This window comes from Pipistrellus hanaki (genome assembly GCF_964339955.1).
Source record: "Pipistrellus hanaki genome assembly, chromosome: 3".
In the NCBI taxonomy this organism is placed as follows: domain Eukaryota; kingdom Metazoa; phylum Chordata; class Mammalia; order Chiroptera; family Vespertilionidae; genus Pipistrellus; species Pipistrellus hanaki.
Genome location: NC_140505.1, coordinates 89,824,917 through 89,843,703, shown reverse-complemented (window position 1 = coordinate 89,843,703; position 18,787 = coordinate 89,824,917). Strand labels below are relative to the sequence as shown.

The 18,787-nt window shown below is 39.6% G+C and overlaps 1 pseudogene across 1 annotated transcript; it reads right to left on the bottom strand.

The window, feature by feature from the left end:
• Positions 1–14,592: 14,592 nt before the first annotated feature.
• LOC311620681 (RNA-binding motif protein, X chromosome-like) lies at positions 14,593–16,487 on the bottom strand (annotated as a pseudogene). Its single transcript has 2 exons — positions 16,378–16,487; positions 14,593–16,328 (listed from the first exon to the last, which is right to left on the bottom strand). The product of its transcript is annotated as an RNA-binding motif protein, X chromosome-like (transcript).
• Between the last annotated feature and the right edge of the window lie 2,300 nt (positions 16,488–18,787).

The following is an 18,787-nucleotide window of genomic DNA, read 5'->3' as shown; positions in this document are numbered from 1 at the left end:
ATCGATGTTTATAACTTTCTATCTCCCTCTCTTCCTCTGTAAAAAAATCAATAAAATATATATATATATTTTTTAAAAAGAGTCTACACATGTATTTTTAACTCTCTTTTTTTCCATTGGTTTATTTGTCCATCTTTTATGCCATAACTATATTCTCTTAATTATTGTGGCTTTATAATTTATGTTTTCCTAAGTTATATTTCTCCAAAATTGTTCTTCCTTTTGAGGGTCCTGTTATTGCTATTTTTATTTACATATAAATAAAATAAAGTTATTAATTTCCACAAATAAAACTTGCTTATATATTTTTTAGGAGATATTGCATTACATTTATAGATTAATTTGAATAGAATAGACACCTGTATGCAATTAACTTTTAAAATATAACATGAATGTTTCCTCCATTTATTTGCCCTTCCTTTTTCTTAATAACATTTTTTTTTTTTTACAAATTCATACATGTTTTGTTAGATTTATTCCTGAGTGTTTGGAATTTTTTTTATGACTGTCACAGGTTGAATCTTTCAAAAACATAGAAGAAAATGTTTTGCGCATAAGGGATCAATACCTGTGGAAAGGAGGAAAAGGAAGCAAGATTGGGTGGGCAGCAAAAGAAGTTAAACTGCATTGCAATCCTGGCAAAGCTTTGGTCAACCCTAAAAGGTGCTCAGGAGCAAAACATAGCCTGTCATAGATATCTCTTGATGAGCAGAAATGGTGAGACCTTTATATTCTTGTATCAATCAATCATCAGTTGTGAACTGCTCCAGAAAGATGCACTCTGTGAAGTGAGTCTTTGCAGCTCAATCAAAACTTGTGGAAGCTTACAGAACTTTCAGAAGCTGGAGATATAAATCCTTCTTTGTAATGGGCATACATACCTATGTCCAACATAGTCCACCCTGTGTGGTGTGTCCTTCACAGATGACCTCTGATGCTTTTAAAATCCCTTCTTCATGTACCTTTCAGCAGTGTCCTCTCACTAACTTTACTCTTCTAATTTTCCCTAGGAAGACAGGTATACAATCTGATGGGGATGATGTTCACAGACTGGATCACTTTTTCTACTTGGTTATTTAGTGATTCTGTAGTAGATGCTCTTTGATATGCTTTAACATGTAACACAAAGACAGGTACACAGTCTTCCTGGAGAAAATTAGAAGAGTAAGGTTAGTGAGAGGACGGATAACTCTATAACTGAAGATGATGTGAGGCTGCGACTGAGATTCATTGTCTCCCTATTCCACTATCTAATATAGAGTGTCCTCATTCTTACTATTACCTCAGCTCATCTTAATTACTTACCCTGAGTTTAAGATTTTAGTCTCCATGCTCTTATCAGGCCAAGGCTGTTATACTTCTCACAATTGTACAAGAGAGTATCTGAGGTGCTCAAAAGTGCCCAACACTACTACTATTGTAAAAGAGCAGCTCCACCTCTTTCTAATATTAGGGCCTTTCAAGACTATGATTCTTCTTTTCTTCTAGTACCTGGCAGTGGCAATGCTATCATTTGAAGTTGAAAAGGACTATTGTTTTGTGCTTTGGTGAAAGTGTACTTTCTTTAGGGATCAGGATATCAAACCTTGCAGAGCTCAGAGTAGTGGCAATAGATATTCCAGAGACCTTCAGTAAATCAATGTTAAGTGGAGCCATCACATGCCTGATTTCCATACTCACGTATTCTTCCTATTACACACACAGTGCCATATAAAGTTCTTTAGTTCAATATATATGCTGCTTCACAAGAGATTGCATTATGTTTTCATGGAGAATTGCTTCTAAATTGGCACAGCAAATGTGACATTCAGCAACAATAGCAACTTTTTTTGGTGGTATTATATATAATTTCACTGGTGGATCCTATCTGTTGTCATGGTTCCATTCTTTTACTTGCTTTGCTGTAAAACGGGTCTTCTGGTCTGATACAATATTATGTGGGTCCCATGCTAGTGGAATTAAATTCTATAAGCACTTAGATTGTAGTGCTAGATAAGGTCCAAAGAGCAAGAAAAACAAAATTATATCTAAAATATGTATCTATTTAACTGAAATAAAGTAAATGCCCCTTTTAGGATGAAATAAGCCTATATAGTACACTTGACCTCATATGGTTGACCAAACTCCATGAGGAATAGTGCCATATTAGGGGCTCAATATTGATCTCTGATGCTATCAGGATGGGCATTCATGGCAACAATCACTTAAGTCAGCCTCTGTCAATGGGAGTTCACGCTATTGGGCTCTCTATACCCTTCCTATCTTACACTTTGGCCAGTCCATTCATGTGACTAATAACTGACGAGGATGATGTTCACAGACTGGATCACTTTTTCTATTTGGTTATTTAGTGATTCTGTAGAAGATGCTCTTTGATATGCTTTAACATGTAACACAAAGATTTTAACACTTTATGCCCCCTTCCATATGTACATTCACATGTCTCTATACCAGGATCTCCTTGTCTCTGTCTTCCAATATTTCTCCTTTTAGACTCTGACCAGGTAGGCCATTAACCACCCATGAATTTGTATATATTATAAATGGGGACTATTTTTTTACACATAGAGGATGGATAATTGTCCTGCCCAAATTTCCAACCATTGGGAGCATTTTCCTTGTTACTGTCTTTCAAGGACATGTCTAAGTAAGGTTACAGTGCATCTTTTCACTTTCTATTTCATACTGAGCTAATTCATCTACAAAGCAAGCTCAGGTCTTTTACTTCTCTATCAGATGGTCAAAACAAATCCTGTTTGTGGTCACATATATGAGCTAAAGGCAGTGCACTAGAACAATAGGGGACAGTGATGATGGAGTCTTGGCTGTCCATTTATGCAGCTTGCTTATGAAATCTGATCCTGCTAGTGCTGGGTCCAAGGTTTATCATTTCCATCTGATGTTAGAATTGGGCCTAAACTGGCAGTCAGACATCCCCCTCAAAATCCAGGACCACTAGCTTCTAACTCGCCTGCCTGTCTGATTGTCCCTAACTGTCCTCCCCCGCTGGCCTGATGCCCCTAACTGCTCCCTTGCTGGCCTGATTGCCCCTAACTGCCTCTACCTGCCTGCCTGATTGCCCCCTAACTGTCCTACCCTGATGGCCTGATCACCCCTAACTTCCCACTCCTGCCAGCCTAATCATCCCTAATTGTTCTACCCTGTTGGCCTGGTTGCCCCTAACTGCCTCTGCCTCAGCCCCAGCCACTGTGGCTTTGTCCTGTAGGACATCTGAAAGACGTTCAGTCTAATTAGCATATTGCCAGTTTACTACTATCCTATCTAATAAAGAGGGAATATGCTAATTATCATATCCTCACAAAGATGGCTGTGCCCACTGCCAATAAGGAGGGAATATGCTAATTGACTGCCAGGCCCTCAAAGATGGCGGCGCCCACTGCCACAAGATGGCAGTGCCTAGTCCCCTCAGCCCCACTGGGGCAGCATGACCAGGCCTGCTCCCAGGTGGGTCTGGCTGTTCTATGCACCTGCCTCTGGAGTCCCCCAGTCCTCCCAGCCCCCAGCCACCCAGGGCAGGCTTGAGGTACAGGCAAGAGTTCCCTTTTCTCCACATCCTCACCAACACTTGTCGTTTGTTGATTTGTTGATGATAGCCATACTGACCGGTATAAGATGGTACTGCATTGTTGTTTTGATTTGCATCTCTCTGATGATTAGTGATTTTGAGCATGTTTTCATAAGTCTCTTGGCCATCCTTCTGTCTTCTTTCAAAAAGTGTCTATTTAGGTCAGTTGCCCATTTTGTGACTGAGTTATCTTCTTTTTGGTAAGTTGTATGAGGGCTCCCCGACTGTGAGAGGGGGCAGGCAAGGCTGAGGGACCCACCTCCAATGCATGAATTTTCATGCACCAGACTTCTAGTACATTGTATAAATGACATGTTAGGAATAGCCACCCAATTCTATTGTCCTTATATATATACTGTTTTAGCTGATACATCACAAAATGTTGATACTTGCATTAGCTAATGCAATCTTCTTCACTGGCACACCATCTAAATGATCACCTATAATAGTTTTAACACTTGGACCAGCACCTGTGTCAGGAGTAGTCTCTGGTACTTCAAGTCATGGGATCCTCAAAGCCTACTTGGTAGCAAGTTATTCAACTCTAACACCCCAAATTATTGCCAATTTCTAGGGCCTTCCTTGTATCATTGATTGCAGGTTGGCACAAGTAGATGCTACCATGGAGTTTGGTGTATAGTTTGTATATTAGTTATAAACATCTATGGAAGAGAGGAGGAGGAAGCACAATTAGGAAGAGGGAGAAGTCAAACATTAAAGGTTTTCCAAACCTTGGCCAAATACAAGGGAATCACTGAGCAAATACATCCATCTCATCAGAATTGACTGGATATGGACTGCCTCAGGAAGGGCTTGCTCTTGAGTAAGATGGCTCATTGTCAGTGAAGAAAATTCTAAAGGGGTTGAGAGATATGAAGCTATCTTCTGAATGCACTACTAGTAGTTGAAGCAACAAAACTTTCATTAAAAGGGATCTTACCAGCTCATCTTCTTAATCACAATGCTTTTATAAACAGTACTGTTTACATCATTTTCATTTTAAATGAAAATTGCAAATATAAATACAATTTATTTAAAAATATATTCTTTGTATTTAGCAATTCTGCTAAATGTAATTGTGTATTTTAACAGTTTGTATGTAGATACTATTGGGTTTTATATATTTATTTCAAGCACACGGAAATATTTTCAAAATTGATTATACAAGTGTCAATGCATTTCACAGGATTAAAATAATACAAAGTTTGTTCTCTGGACACAGTGTAATTAAGCTAGAAATCAATTTAAAAAATAACCTACATATATAGAAGTTAAGGACTACACCTACAAATAAAAAATGAATAAAATAAGAACTCAAAATTTAAAATTTAAACATAATTTTAGAGAGAAACCAAGGTGGCAGCTTAGGTAAGCAGCTAAGCTGCTGCCTCGCACAACAATTTCAAAACAAAAATTAAAAGACAGAATGGACATCATTAAAAACCACAGGAAAGCTGGCTGAGTGGAAAAATCTACAATTAGAAAGAAGGAAAGAGGCTCACAGATCAGGGGAGCTGCAAAATGCTGAGGTAGGGAGATGCTTGCACACAGAGAGGAAGGGCAGCGGAGTACCTGGCTGGCAGGAGGGGAAAGGAAGCCTGCAACTGCACTGCACCCCAGTTTCAACTGCACTAAACCCCAAGCCCCTCTGAAACCTCATGGACCCAGGTTCATACAGGTGGAGTCTGGACGGTAGAGAAAGGCACCCAAAAACTCAGAGACTAGGAGACTTGGAGGAGCCAGGAGCTGCAGCGGGCAGGGTCTACAGTCACTCGTGAGTGAGTGTGTGCAAAGAGGTCTGACCACGGAGATTGACGCAGCCTCTCCATAGCAGAAGGAGTCAGAAGCTCCAGACTACGGAGACCCAATCCAATTCTGGGTGAGACCCTGAGGCACCCATGCTCGTGCAGGGGGAATCTGGACTGTCAGGCGGAAACTCAGGGGATCCGTGAAAAGCAGAGGTCTGAGGTGCGCACAAGGGCAGGGCTAATGGAAAGCCAAGACTGAGACTCCGCCCCATCCAACCTGAGCACTGAGGCTTTTTCAATTTTGCAAGTTTGATTCTATAAGACTGTCTCCAATACAGAAGGTATCTCAGAGTAGACACAGCTGATACTCACATCCAATTGGCCTGGAGGTCAATTCCTCCCAGTGATACCAACAACAGTCAAGACTTAACTACAACAAGACTGTACACACAGTCCACAAAGGGGAGCACCAAGAATGTCTACCTCAGGTAACTGGGGAGGCTGACTCCCCAGGCTATATAGGACACCAAGCATACAAAGCCATCCTATCAACTAAGGGTAGCAGCGAAAATGCTTAGACAGGAAATAGATCTGAAATGAAAAAAATGTAGAACAAAAGACTGGATATAGAGTTCAAAGCCATGGTTATAAGGTTTTTTTTTTTAAGAATTTCCTAGAAAAGGCCAATAAATTTAACAAGACCCTCAAGAATATGAAAAAGGACCAAATAGAAATTAAACATACACTGACTGAAATAAAAAATATTATGCAGAGACACAACAGCAGACTGGAGGAACACAGAATCAACTCAAAAATTTGAAATACAAAGAGGCAAAGGACACTCCTCTTGAAAAGCAAGAAGAGAAGAGAATCCAAAAAGTTGAAGATAGTGTAAGGAGCCTCTGGGAAAATGTCAAGCTAACCAATATCAGAATTATGGGGGTGCCAGAAGAAGAGAGAGTGCAAGATACTGAAAACCTATTTGAAAAAATAGTGAAAGAAAACTTCCCCCACCTGGTGAAAGAAATAGATTTACAAATCCAGGAAGCATACAGAATCCAAACAAAAGGAATCCAAAGAGGACCACACCAAGACACATCATAATTAAAATACCAAGGGCAAAAGACAGATAGAATCTTGAAAGCAGCAAGAGAAAGGCAGTTATTGTAGTTACCTATAAGGGAGCACCCATACGACTATCAGCTGATTTCTCAACAGAAACTATGTAGGCCAGAAGGGAGTGGTAAGAAATATTTAAAGTGATGAATAGCGAGAACCTACAACCAAGATTACTTTACCCAACAAAGTTATTCAGAATTTAAGGGCAGATAAAGAGCTTCACAGATAAGAAAATGCTAAAGTAGTTCATCACCACCAAACCAGTATTATATGAAATGCTGAAAGGTATTCTGTAAGAAGAGGAAGAAGAAGAAAAAAAGATAAAAATTATGATCAACAAATACATATCTATCAACAACTAAATCTAAAAATCAAGTGGAACAGAATAAACTGGTAGATATAATAAAATCAGGGGCAAAGAAAGGGAATAAAGTGGTGTGGGGGGGTGCAGGAGGAGACTGGATTAAAATCGTACACCTATGGATAAGGACAATGGGAGGGCAGATAAGGGCAGAGGGTGAGGTGGATGGAAGGGAGTTATGGGGGGGGGGGAGAGAAACAATTGTAATAATCTGAGCAATAAAGATTTATTAAATTTGAAAAAAATAAACACAATTTTAAGTGAGTGATAATAAAAATAAATATTAAAATTTGTGGGACAAAGCTAATAGAGAAGCAAATTTATAGCCCTAATTGCATACACTAGAAAATAAAAAAGCCTAAAATCAATGATCTGTATATCCATCTCAACAAATTAGAAGAAAAAATAGAAAATTAAATCTAAATAAAAGGAATAGGAAGTACAATAGCCATGTAATTCTGTGTTTTATAGCTTCCATTGTTTCTGCTGAAAGACAGCTTTATTCTTTGAATTTACTGAATTCCTTTGAATTTATTGAATCCCTTTTTTTGACTACTTAAAAATATTGTTTTCAGCAGTTTTATTATAAAATGTGTATGTTTTTTATTTATCCAGCTTGGAATACATAGAGCTTCTGAATTTGTAGATTGGTGTTTTTGTTGTTTTAGTAATATCGTCAGGCAATATATAAGATATCATCTCACTAGTTTTTGTTGTTATTGTTCCATCCTTTCCCTTTTCTGTTCTTTAGTCTGGATACTTTAAGTTTACTTAACTCTTAGTTATAATACTACCATTTCCTTTTAAACATGCATACATATTTCTTTTTTATGTGCACCTTTTCTTTTTATAATAAATTATTTTTATTTAAAAAAAATTTTTTTCTCTATCACTACTTATCTCCCTATACACCCTCCCACGTCCACCCATTTCACAAATCACCACACTGTTGTCTGTGTCCATGAGTTCTTTCCCTTTTTTCTCTTTCCATGCTCAATCCTTCCACATACACTCCCAGCACACAGCCTTCCACCAGAGCTATGAGTCTGTCACTCTATTTGGTAAAAATTTTAAACACAAGGAAATGCCTGTCATTATCTTATGCAGTAAATAATAATTTGGGTTTATCCATTCATTTATTCTTTCTATTGCTATTCATCTCTCCTTGGCTTGTTCAGTTTGTTCATTATATTCCTCCTATGAGTGAAATTGTATGGTACTTGTCTTTCTCTGACTGGCTTATTTAACTTAGCATAGTGTTCTCCAAGGCAATCCATACAGTTGCAAAAAAAAAAAAAAGACATTTTCTTCCTTTTTATGACTGAGCAGTTACATATTTCTTAATTTTAATTGTCTATTTTTTTTAGTTTAACATTTTGACTGATTTTAGTGTTTCTTAAATTTTTATTATCTGCATTCTGAAACTGTTAGTCACAGTTATTTTAACATTCTTTCAGTATGATCAGGCCTAAATGAGCAGTCAGACATCCCTCTCACAATTAAGGACTGCTGACTCCCAACTGCTCACCTGCCTACCTTCCTGATTGCCCCTAACTGCTTCTGTCTGCCAGCTTAATCACCTCCTAACCATTCCCTTGCCATCCAGATTGATGCCTAACTGCTCCCCTGCCAGCACAATTTCCCCCAATTGCCCTCCTGTTCAGGCCTGGCCACCCTTAACTGCCCTCCCCTGCAGGTTTGATCACCCCCAACTGCCCTGATTGCAGGCCTGGACCCTCCCAACTAACCTCCTCTGATGGCCATCTTGTGGCATCCATCTTGTGTCCACATGTGGGCAGCCATCTTTGACCATATGGGGGCAGCCATCTTGTGTGTTGGAGTGATGGTCAATTTGCATATTACTCTTTTATTAGACAGAATAGAGGCCTGGTGCACGGGTGGGGGCCTGCTGGTTTGCCCTGAACAGTGTCCCAGATCAGGGTGGGGGTTCTCTTGGGGCATTGGGCAGCCTGGGAGAGGGGCCTGTGGTAATTTGCCGGCCAGCTATGCCCCCACACAACCCAAGCAGAGGCTCTGGTATCTGGGATTTATTTATATTCTATAATTGAAACTTGCTAGCCTTGTGCAGAGGCCAGGGCAGGTCAGGGTTGGCAGGAAGCTTGGCTTCCTCCATAGCCAGGGGCAACCCAAGCCTCCTGCTCTCTCCAGCTCCCTGGCGGCCACCATTTTTGTTTGTATTTATTCCTTTTCTGTAATTGAAATTTTGTAGCCTTGAGTGAAGACCAGGGCAGGCCAGGGCTGGCAGGAAGCTTGGCTTTCTCCATAGCCAGGGGCAACTAAGCCGCCTGCTTTCTCCAGCTCCATGGCAACCACCATTTTTATTGGAATTTATTTATCTTCTATAATTGAAACTTTGTAGCCTTGAGCAGAGGCCAGGGCCAGTCACAACTGGCAGAAAGCTTGCCTTCCTTCATCGCTGGGGGCAACCCAAGCCTCCTGCTTGCTCCAGCTCCATAGCTGCCATATTTGTTGGGTTAATTTGTATACTCTCTCCTGATTGGCTAGTGGGCATGGCTTATGGGTGTTGCAGAGGTACAGTCAATTTGATGTTTCTCTTTTATTAGATAGAATGCCTATAAAGAACACAATTGCACAAATATTCAAATTTCTGAAAAAAATATTATCAGTCATGATGAAGTACAGGACTTCATTGACTCCAGGTATGTGAGCACTCCTGAGACTGTTTGGAGACTTTTTGCAATGCGAATGCATGACCATTCTCATGCAATCACAAGATTAGCTATTCATTTGTCAAATGAACAAAATTTGTATTTTCATACTGACGATTTTGCTGAAGTTATAAATAAGGTAAAAGGTATAACTTGACTTTGATGGCTTGGTTTTTATTGAATAGAGGAGATTCTGACTCAATTATTATTATTGGGAGATTCCATAACACTCTGTGTTTAATAATTTTTTTGTAGAGAAAATGCCGAAAGGACAGGAATAAAGTATTAGGTAGACTGTACACTGTGAGCCATAGAAAATCAGAATGATATTACCTTAGACTTTTGCTTCTGCATGTAAAAGGTGCAATAAGTTTTGGTAATCTGAGAAGTGTAAGAGGTGTACTTTATGATATATTTTCTGAAGCTGCTAAACATTGAGGATTATTAATTGATGACACTATCTGGAAAGATACAATTGATGATGCAATCATCCTTAATATGCCCAAACAACTACTGCAACTTTTTGCATACATAAGTGTATTTGGATGTCCTTCTGATGCAGACAAATTATGGGATGAGAATAAACCTCATTTTATTGAAGATTTTTGTTGGAAATTGCACTGAAGAGGAGGTGCCTGTGTGAACTGAAATGCATGCCCTTAACAAAATTCAAGAGGTATTCACATTCCATGTAATGAAATGTTCACATTTCAAAATTCTGCACTAGCCTTTATTAATGAATACAAATACATGTAATGAATTGTAAGAGAGACAACAGGGAGAGGTTTGATAGCTTTTCTGAATGATGAACAGTTGGAAGCCTTTCAGACTATAACTTCAGCCATAGAAGAACAAACTCTACACATCAAATGCTTTTTCTTGGATAGTTCAGGTGGTATTTAAAAAAGATATCTGTATAAAGTTTTAATACATTATATTAGAGGTGGTGGTGGTACTATTTTAGCTACAACGTCTACAGGAATTGCTGCAAATTTACTTCTTGGTGGAAGAACCTTTTATTACCCACATAAATGACCAATTCCATCAAATGAAACTTCAATTTATAAACTGAAGAATATTCTAAATATTAAGAGTGAAGTTGCTATAACCATTAAAAAGGCCCAGCTTTGTATTATTAATGAATACTCCGTGGCATCTGGTCATGCTATAAACACCATAGACAGATTACTAATAAAAATTATTAATTTGAATGTTGCATTTGGTGGGAAAGTTCTTCTTGGAGGGGATTTTTGACATGTATTGTGCCACATGCTGTGCAGTTGGCCATAGTACAAATGAGTTTAATGTACTGTAATGTTTGGGGATGTTTCAGAAAGTTGTCTCTTAAAACAAATATGAGGTAAGAAGATTCTGCTTATAATGAATGGTTAGTAAAACTTGGAGATGGCAAACTTGATAGCAGTTTTAATTTAGGAATGGATATTATTGCAATCCCCTGTGAAATGATTTGTAATAGATCTATTATTGAAGCTACCTTTGAAAATACTATATCTAAAGATAATATTAAAATATATCTAAATGTGTGATTCTTTGTCCAAAAAATGAGCACGTTCAAAAACTAAATGAAGAAATTTTGGATGTACTCAATGGAAATATTCACACATATTTGAGTGATAATTCGATTGATTCAACAGATAATGCTGAAAATGAAATTTTCCCCATCAAATTTCTTAATAATATTACTCCTTCGGGAATGGCGTGCTATAAATTAAAGTTGAAAGTGGGTGCAATCATCATGCTACTGAGAAATCTTAATAGTAAACAGGATCTTTGAATGGTACTAGATTTATTATCAAAAGATTGTGATCTAACATTATTGAAGCTGAAGTATTAACATGATCTGTAGAAGGAGAGGCTATTCTGATTCCAAGAATTGATTTGTCCCCATCTGACAGTGGCCTCCCATTTAAATTAATTTAATGATAGTTTCCCCTGATGCCATAATTTGCAATAACTATAAATAAACCACAAGGACAAACTCTAGACAGAGTAGAAATATTACTACCTGAACCCATTTCACACATATCCAGTTATATTGTATGTTGCTTTCTCTCAAGTTCGAAAAGTGTGTGATATTCAAGTTAAAGTTGTAAATACTTCATCATAAGGGAAATTAGTAAAGCACTTGAAAGTGTTTTCACTCTTAATGTGGTATACAGGGAGGTATTAGAATAAGTTTAATTAATCTATCAGTCATTGTTTGTATCAGTTTTATTTTTCCATCATGTTTTTATAATATGGTTTTGTTGTTATATCATGTGATTGTTTATTTATTAATAAATTTATATATTATTTTCATATCATTTTACTAATTTTCTTTCATCTTTGATACTTCTATTATACAGAAAAGGCAAATAGCAATATTAAAATATTCCGTCTAATTAATTCTCTTTTAATGTACACAAATTTCATGCACCAGGCTACTAGCTTAACTAATATTTGACAAATAAGGCAAGAACATCTGATGGAGTCAAGACAGTTTCTTCAATAAATTGTGTTGGGAAATTTGGAGAGGTACATGCAAAAAAATTAATCTAGACCACCAACTTAAACCATACAAAAGAATAAATTCATCATGGATAAAAAGACTTAAATGTAAGACGTGAAATCATAAAATCCTATAAGAAACCTTAGGCAGCAAAATACCAGACTTTTCTTATGTTTATAGAAACATCTCCTAGGGCAAAGGAAACTAAGGATAAAAATAAACAAATAGGACTATATCAAAATAAAAAGCTCCTGCACAGAAAAGAAACCATCAACAAAATGAACAGGGAGTTAAATATTGGGAGAACATCTAATAAATGGTTAATATCCAAAAATATGTAAGGAACTCATACAACTTAACAAAAGGAAGACAAACAATCTAATCAAAATGTAGGAAAGGACCTAAATAGACTGTTCTCCAAAGGTGACATACAGATGGCCGAGACACATATGGAAAAATGCTCAAAGTCACTGATCATCAGAGAGATGCAAATTTAAACAACAATGTGGTATCACCTCACACCAGTAAGAATGGCTACCATCAACAAATCAACAAATGATAACTGCTGGCGAGGATATAAAGAAAAGGAAACCCTACTACATTGCTGGTGATAATGCAGACTGATTCAGCCATTATGGAAAGCAATATGGAGTTACCTCAAAAAATCAAATATGGAACTGCCATTTGACCCACTGTCCCCATTTTTAGGAATATATCATAAGAAAACCAAACACTAATTGTAAAGAACATATGCACCATGTGTTCATAGCAGCACAATTTACAATAGCTAAGATCTGGAAACAGCCCAAGTGCCATCTGTAGATGAGTGGATAAAAATGCTGTGGTACATTTATAATACTATGCAGCAATAAAAAAGGATATCTTACCCTTTGAGACAGCATGGAGGAACCTTGAGAGTATCATGCTAAGTGAAATAAGCCAGTCATAGAAAGACAAGTATTACATAATCTCACTCATGTATGGAATCAAATGAACAAAAAAAACAACAACTGACAAACAGTGTGGATCCAGAGACAGGGAAGGATGGAACAGATTGTAGAATCTCAAAAGGAAGGCTGGTGTGGGTGGGTCAGTTCGAAGTGATCAAAGTACTTGCATACATTTACACATAATCCATGGACACAGACAATTGGATGGTGTAAATCTGGGATGGGGGGCAGGGACAGGCTAGAGAGGATCAGTGTGTGTGTGTGTGGGGGGGGGGGAGGGATATATGTAATAATTTTAACAATAAATATTTTAAAAAATTAAACTGCATCGAAAGCCTTATGTTTATAAATATGTCTCTGGTTACTCCATCAGTATCATTCACGTTTCTAACATGGCCTGATCAGACTTGGGCAGAAAAATATTGATAAAATATAAACAGATTTTAAAAAATGAGCAGAGAATTTGAATAAACATTCCCCCCCACCCCCCAAGAAGGCTTTCAGATGGCCATCAGGTACAGGAAAAGATGCTCAGCATCATTAGTCACCAGGTAACTTCAAATCTAAACTACAAGGATATATGACCTCATATATGACTTGTTAGAATGTTTATTATAAAATAGATAAGAGGGACAAAATAATGATTGAATAGGCAAATGTGTCCTGGGCCTTGTCCCAGACCAGATAAGATGAGCAACTAAATTGAATAACATCCACCACGAATTGGCAAAGTAGACACAGCTGGTGAGACAATTCGCAGCCAGGAAGGGCAGGAGAATGGTAAAATCAGAGATCTGGGCTGGAGAGAACTGTGAGACCTCCGAGACCAGAGGGTTATAAGGAAGCTGCATGACACCAATATCACATCCCTTGGAACAGGAGTAACATATGACTTGGAAAGGAGGTCTGCAGAACTGTTGGCAGCAGGGTATTATTCTAGATCTAAATCCATGAGAGATTGAACCCAGAAGGGGCAGCCTAGATAGCTGCCCCAACTGCACCATATGGGGGGTGGGGTAGGGGAGGGAAGAGGGGCTCACAGTGGTACAGCTCTTCCTCCTCTTTTTGGTCTTTGCTTTTATTGGCTGAACCTAGTTCATAGGATCTTTCAAATACAAACACTCACCCATGGCTGAGGTGCAGATGGAGATGCAGACTTGTGCAGTCTGGGGAGAGGCTGGGGAGAGGAAGGTCGGGGAGAGGTGACCGCAGTGTGGTGCTTAGTCATGCACGATGTCCTGGACCTAAGCAGTCATTTTATCCTGAAGAGATAGCCCCTCCTGGCAGTCTCCAGGCAACCAATATAGTCACACCCTGAGTGGTACAAAGGATAGAAAAAAAAAATCTGAATAGTCTCTCAGGGACTGGCCTAAAAAGAGGCTTTTTAGTCTCAACAACAGGAAACTGAGAAACAGCAGACAGTACAGAAGAGTGGGATCTTAAACTAGCCCACATTGGGAATTAAAACTTGGCAGAAAGGAACATTTCACTTTTTCATTTTCATTTTTATTTTATTAATATTTTGCTATATTTTTTCTTTTTTCATTTGTTTCTTTATTTTCTATTTCTTTTTGCATTATTTTTCATCATTCTAATTTTTTTTAAATTAATTCTTTTTTTTTATTTAGCCAAACTTTTTATTTAGTATTCTGTAGTTGCTTAACACACACTTAAATGATCTTATGGGGGGCGGGGGGAGGGGTGTTCCTTGTATATTCCCAAGGAAATGTCAGAAAGACAAAATATGGCCAGCACTGTTTTTGGTTTACTGGGTGAATAGCACTTTCTTTTACATAAACATCTGATCTCAGGTTTTTCATACTGATAACATTTGATATTTCAGTTGGAAGACTGTAATGATATCCTAAGAGTAGCATACCCCAATCACCCTCTAATAGCTAGCTTGTTTGTATAGGCAGAGGGATTCATCTCTCCATTTTAGATGGCTAAATGTTTGTAGATCTTAGAATTGCTTGTCTCATTAACTGGGGAAAAATTAGTAAGTGGCCTTTGGGACACTTTTACTTGGAAAATGACACCACTAGTACACAAGTCAAGCCTTAACACATTTAACATTTGCTTGTTGAAAGCAATGTCATAAGCTCAATCATGTTTTACTTTTCTCCTCACAAGAACATAAAAATTTTGAAAGGGGAACTTAGCAGGAAATTTGAAAAATATAACATTCCTTTTAGTAGTTCTTAGGGAGTTATGACAGAATAGGTTCCACTTTCTGTTTGTTTCTTTGAACAGGGATTTTGGTCGAAAGTTTTGTTTTTAATATCTGCTTCTGCCTCCCCCTTTATCAGATCGGCTTCCTCCACGGCCACCACCCCTGTGTGCTCCGCGGCTTGAACTGCTGTAGGAATCACCTGGAGGAAGATACCCCCTTTCCATAGAAGGAGGAAGCCCTCTTTCTTGTCTGCCAACCCGATAACAACTACTTGAGTAGAGATCACTTAGGCTGCTTGAGTAACTGTCTCGACTTTCACCATATCCGTCACGTGAGTTGCTGTAATCATCATAGCGACTGCTTTCACCATCAGATGGTGGGGGCCCTCGTGTAGGTGGAGCACTACGTGAGTTACCATATTGTCATATGAATTCCTGTAGGAACCACCACTTGGATGATCTAAATAGTCACAATCACGACCATAGCCATCTCTATCACTATAGCCTCTTGATGGATAGTCATCACCTGAACTGGAATGACCATAATCACGATAAGTATAATCTCTTGGTGGTGGAGCATAATCTCTTGTATCTCGAGAGCTTGGGTAATCTCTACTTGAGTAGCTGTCCTTAGTAGAATATCCATCATCTCTTGGGGACAAATAAACATCTCTAGGGGAAGGCATGGGTTCCCTTCGAGGTGGGCCTCCATAACTGTCTCTTCCACGTGATACAGGAGCTCTTCCTCCCATTCCACTGCTGTTGCTGCGAACTGGTTCTGAAAGAGCAGATCTTTTAGGAGGACGCCCACTTCTCGGTGGTGGTCCTCTTTTTACTGGAAGTGGTCCCCTGGAAGAACTCATGTTAAAATTCATGGAATAGCCACCATCATCCATGTGCCCTCCACATGAGGGAGGTCCCCGGTTCCCTCCACTTCCTCCTCTTCCTCCTCAGAGATCTCTTGGAGGGCCTCTGCTTCTTGGAGGTGGAGGTGGTCACATCTACCAGTTTCAAATGATGATTTAGTAGCTTGTTCTACCTTGATGGCTTTTCCATCTGAGGACTTTCCATTCATATCTCTGGCTGCATCCTTAGCATCTGCTGGGCTTTCAAAGGTGACAAAAGCAAATCCTCTCGATTTATTGGTTTCACGATCTTTCATCAAGAGTACTCCCACTATTCACCAAATACAGCTTCAAGGGCTTTCTCATTTGTTTCTGTATCGAGGCCACCAATATTCACCAAATACAGCTTCAAGGGCTTTCTCATTTGTTTCTATATTGAGGCCACCAATAAAGAGCTTTCCTGGGCGATCAGCTTCAATCATGTTTCCCCCTTGGTTAAGAGTCGGAGGGGTGACAACGGTTTCAAGCTCCTATGAGCTTGCTGACAGTCTTCCTAGCCGCTCAGCACAAGGCATGGCCAGCGGCTCCTAAGACAGAAGGGAAAACCCACAGGAACTACTGTGCAAAAGAGGGTGAACAAAGGAAACAGTAAACTTTATACTGCCAGGGAACCTAAAATTAATTCTTAAAATATTATTATTATTATTTTTTCTTCTCTTTCTCTTTCGTCTTATCTACTCATCCTATTTCTACTTCCTCTATACTTAACTGAGGTCCTCCCTATATTCATACTTTCTGTATATTAGCATGGCTTCTACAGATTCTGCCCCACCCTATTTATTGGGAATTTGGTGTTTGTATGTTTTTGTTTGCCTGTTTGTTCTCTGCATTTTTCTTCCTTTTTTCTTTTTTCTCATACCACTTTTTTCTCTCTTTGATATCATCTATGTTCTCTTTTTTCTCCCCTAATTCTCTTTTCTCTAGTAATCACTTATATTGGGGTTATCAGTGTCATGAATACATTTGTTATTTGTTCCCTTTGTTTCATGCCTTGTCAAGGTGAATTATTCTGTTTGGTCAATGTGGTAGAGAGCGAGCCATATAACCAGACACCTAGAGAGGAGACTCCAGCGATGAAAAGGTCAATAACACTCCAGACCCAACTACAGAGGCAGGAAGAAGATGGCAGTGAAGGAGAGTGTGAGTGAGTGAGGAAGCAACAGAGGAGTGTGTGGACATGTGGTGTGTGTGTGTGTGTGTGTGTGTGTCACAGTTAGATCCTGCAGGATTTTCAGGGATGGCTAATCAGACTTGCTTAAGCAAGCAGCCTCTGCTACACTGCAAACAGTCTTGGAGCAGCTGGCTCTTCCACAGAGGCCTCAACTTTTTTAAGGGGAGAGCTGCTGTGACTGGGAGCCCAGCCTCATCTTCACCCAGGATGCCCTCAGATAATATCTTGGACTCTATAGCCACCTCTCCAGGGACCTGATGCCTCAGCTGTGTGATACCAAGACTTCAGCCACACCAGGCATAAGCTCCTGTGAGTTCCAAAGCACACTCCCCTCTGATTGGCTCAACAATTTAGCCCAGGTCACAACAACCACACTAGCGACAGACATGTGAGCAGTCCTCCCCAGTCCAAGGAGCATCAGCCTCACAAGGCCTGCCCCCATTTGAGGACCAGCATCCCTGTGAGCAGCTCGTCCACATCTGAGAAGTGGCAGCCCTGCCAGAGGAGCAACAGCCACAGGAACAGCCTGCCCCCATCCAAGGAGCAGCAGCCACATGCAGCCTGCATCCACTTGAGGAGCAACAGCTGTGTGACAGGCCCACCCCATGTATGAGGAGCAGCAGCCTCACATGCAGCCAACAACTGAGCAGCAGCCTAGCAAGCAGCCCACCTTGATTTGAGAAGCAGCAGGTGCATGAACAGCAAAACACAGAAAGCTCCAAACAAGATGAACCCGAAAAGACCCACACCAAGACACATCATAACTATTATGCAAATGTTGAGGACAAAAAAAGAATCTTAAAGGTTACAAGAGAGACAGAAATTACATACAAGGGATCTCCCATTAGATTATCAAAAGATTTCTCAACAGAAACACATCAGGCCAGAAAGGAATGGAAGGAAATTTACAAAGTGATGCAAAGCAAGGGACTGAATCCAAGAATACTCTATCCAACAAGGCTATCATTCAAAATTGAAGGGGATATAAGGAGCTTCACAGACAAAAAAAAAAAAAAAAAGGCTAAGGTATCACTACCAAGCCAGCGATGCAAGAAATGCTAAAAGCACTGGTATAAAAAGGAAGAAATAGAGAGGGAAGAAGGAACACAGGCACAAAAAATAAAAATTGGCTACAAATAAGTACCTATCCTATCTAAAAATAGAGTAATATGCAAATTAACCATCACTCCACAATAAAAATGTCGGCCCCCATAGCCACAAGATGGCAGGGCCCAGTCGGTTCAGCCCCACTGCTGGAGTGTCTGGCCTGTCCCTAGGATCTGCCTCTCTGCAGTGTCTGGGCCTGTTAGCTCTGCTGGGCTTGTGGGGGACCAAGCAGTGAGGCTTGATCCACCCCCAGACACAGCAGACAGAGCCTGGACAGCAGGGGATGGAAGCTTTGTTTGCAGGGTGATGGCGGGGAAGTTCCAGGCCCGGCAGACAGAGCCCAGACAGCAGAGCATGGAGGCTTCCTTAGCACAGGGGCAGTGGGGAAGCCCCAGGCCCAGCAAACAGAACCTGGACAGCCAGGTTTAGAGGCTTCATTCACAGAGTGATGGTGGGGGAAATCCCAGGC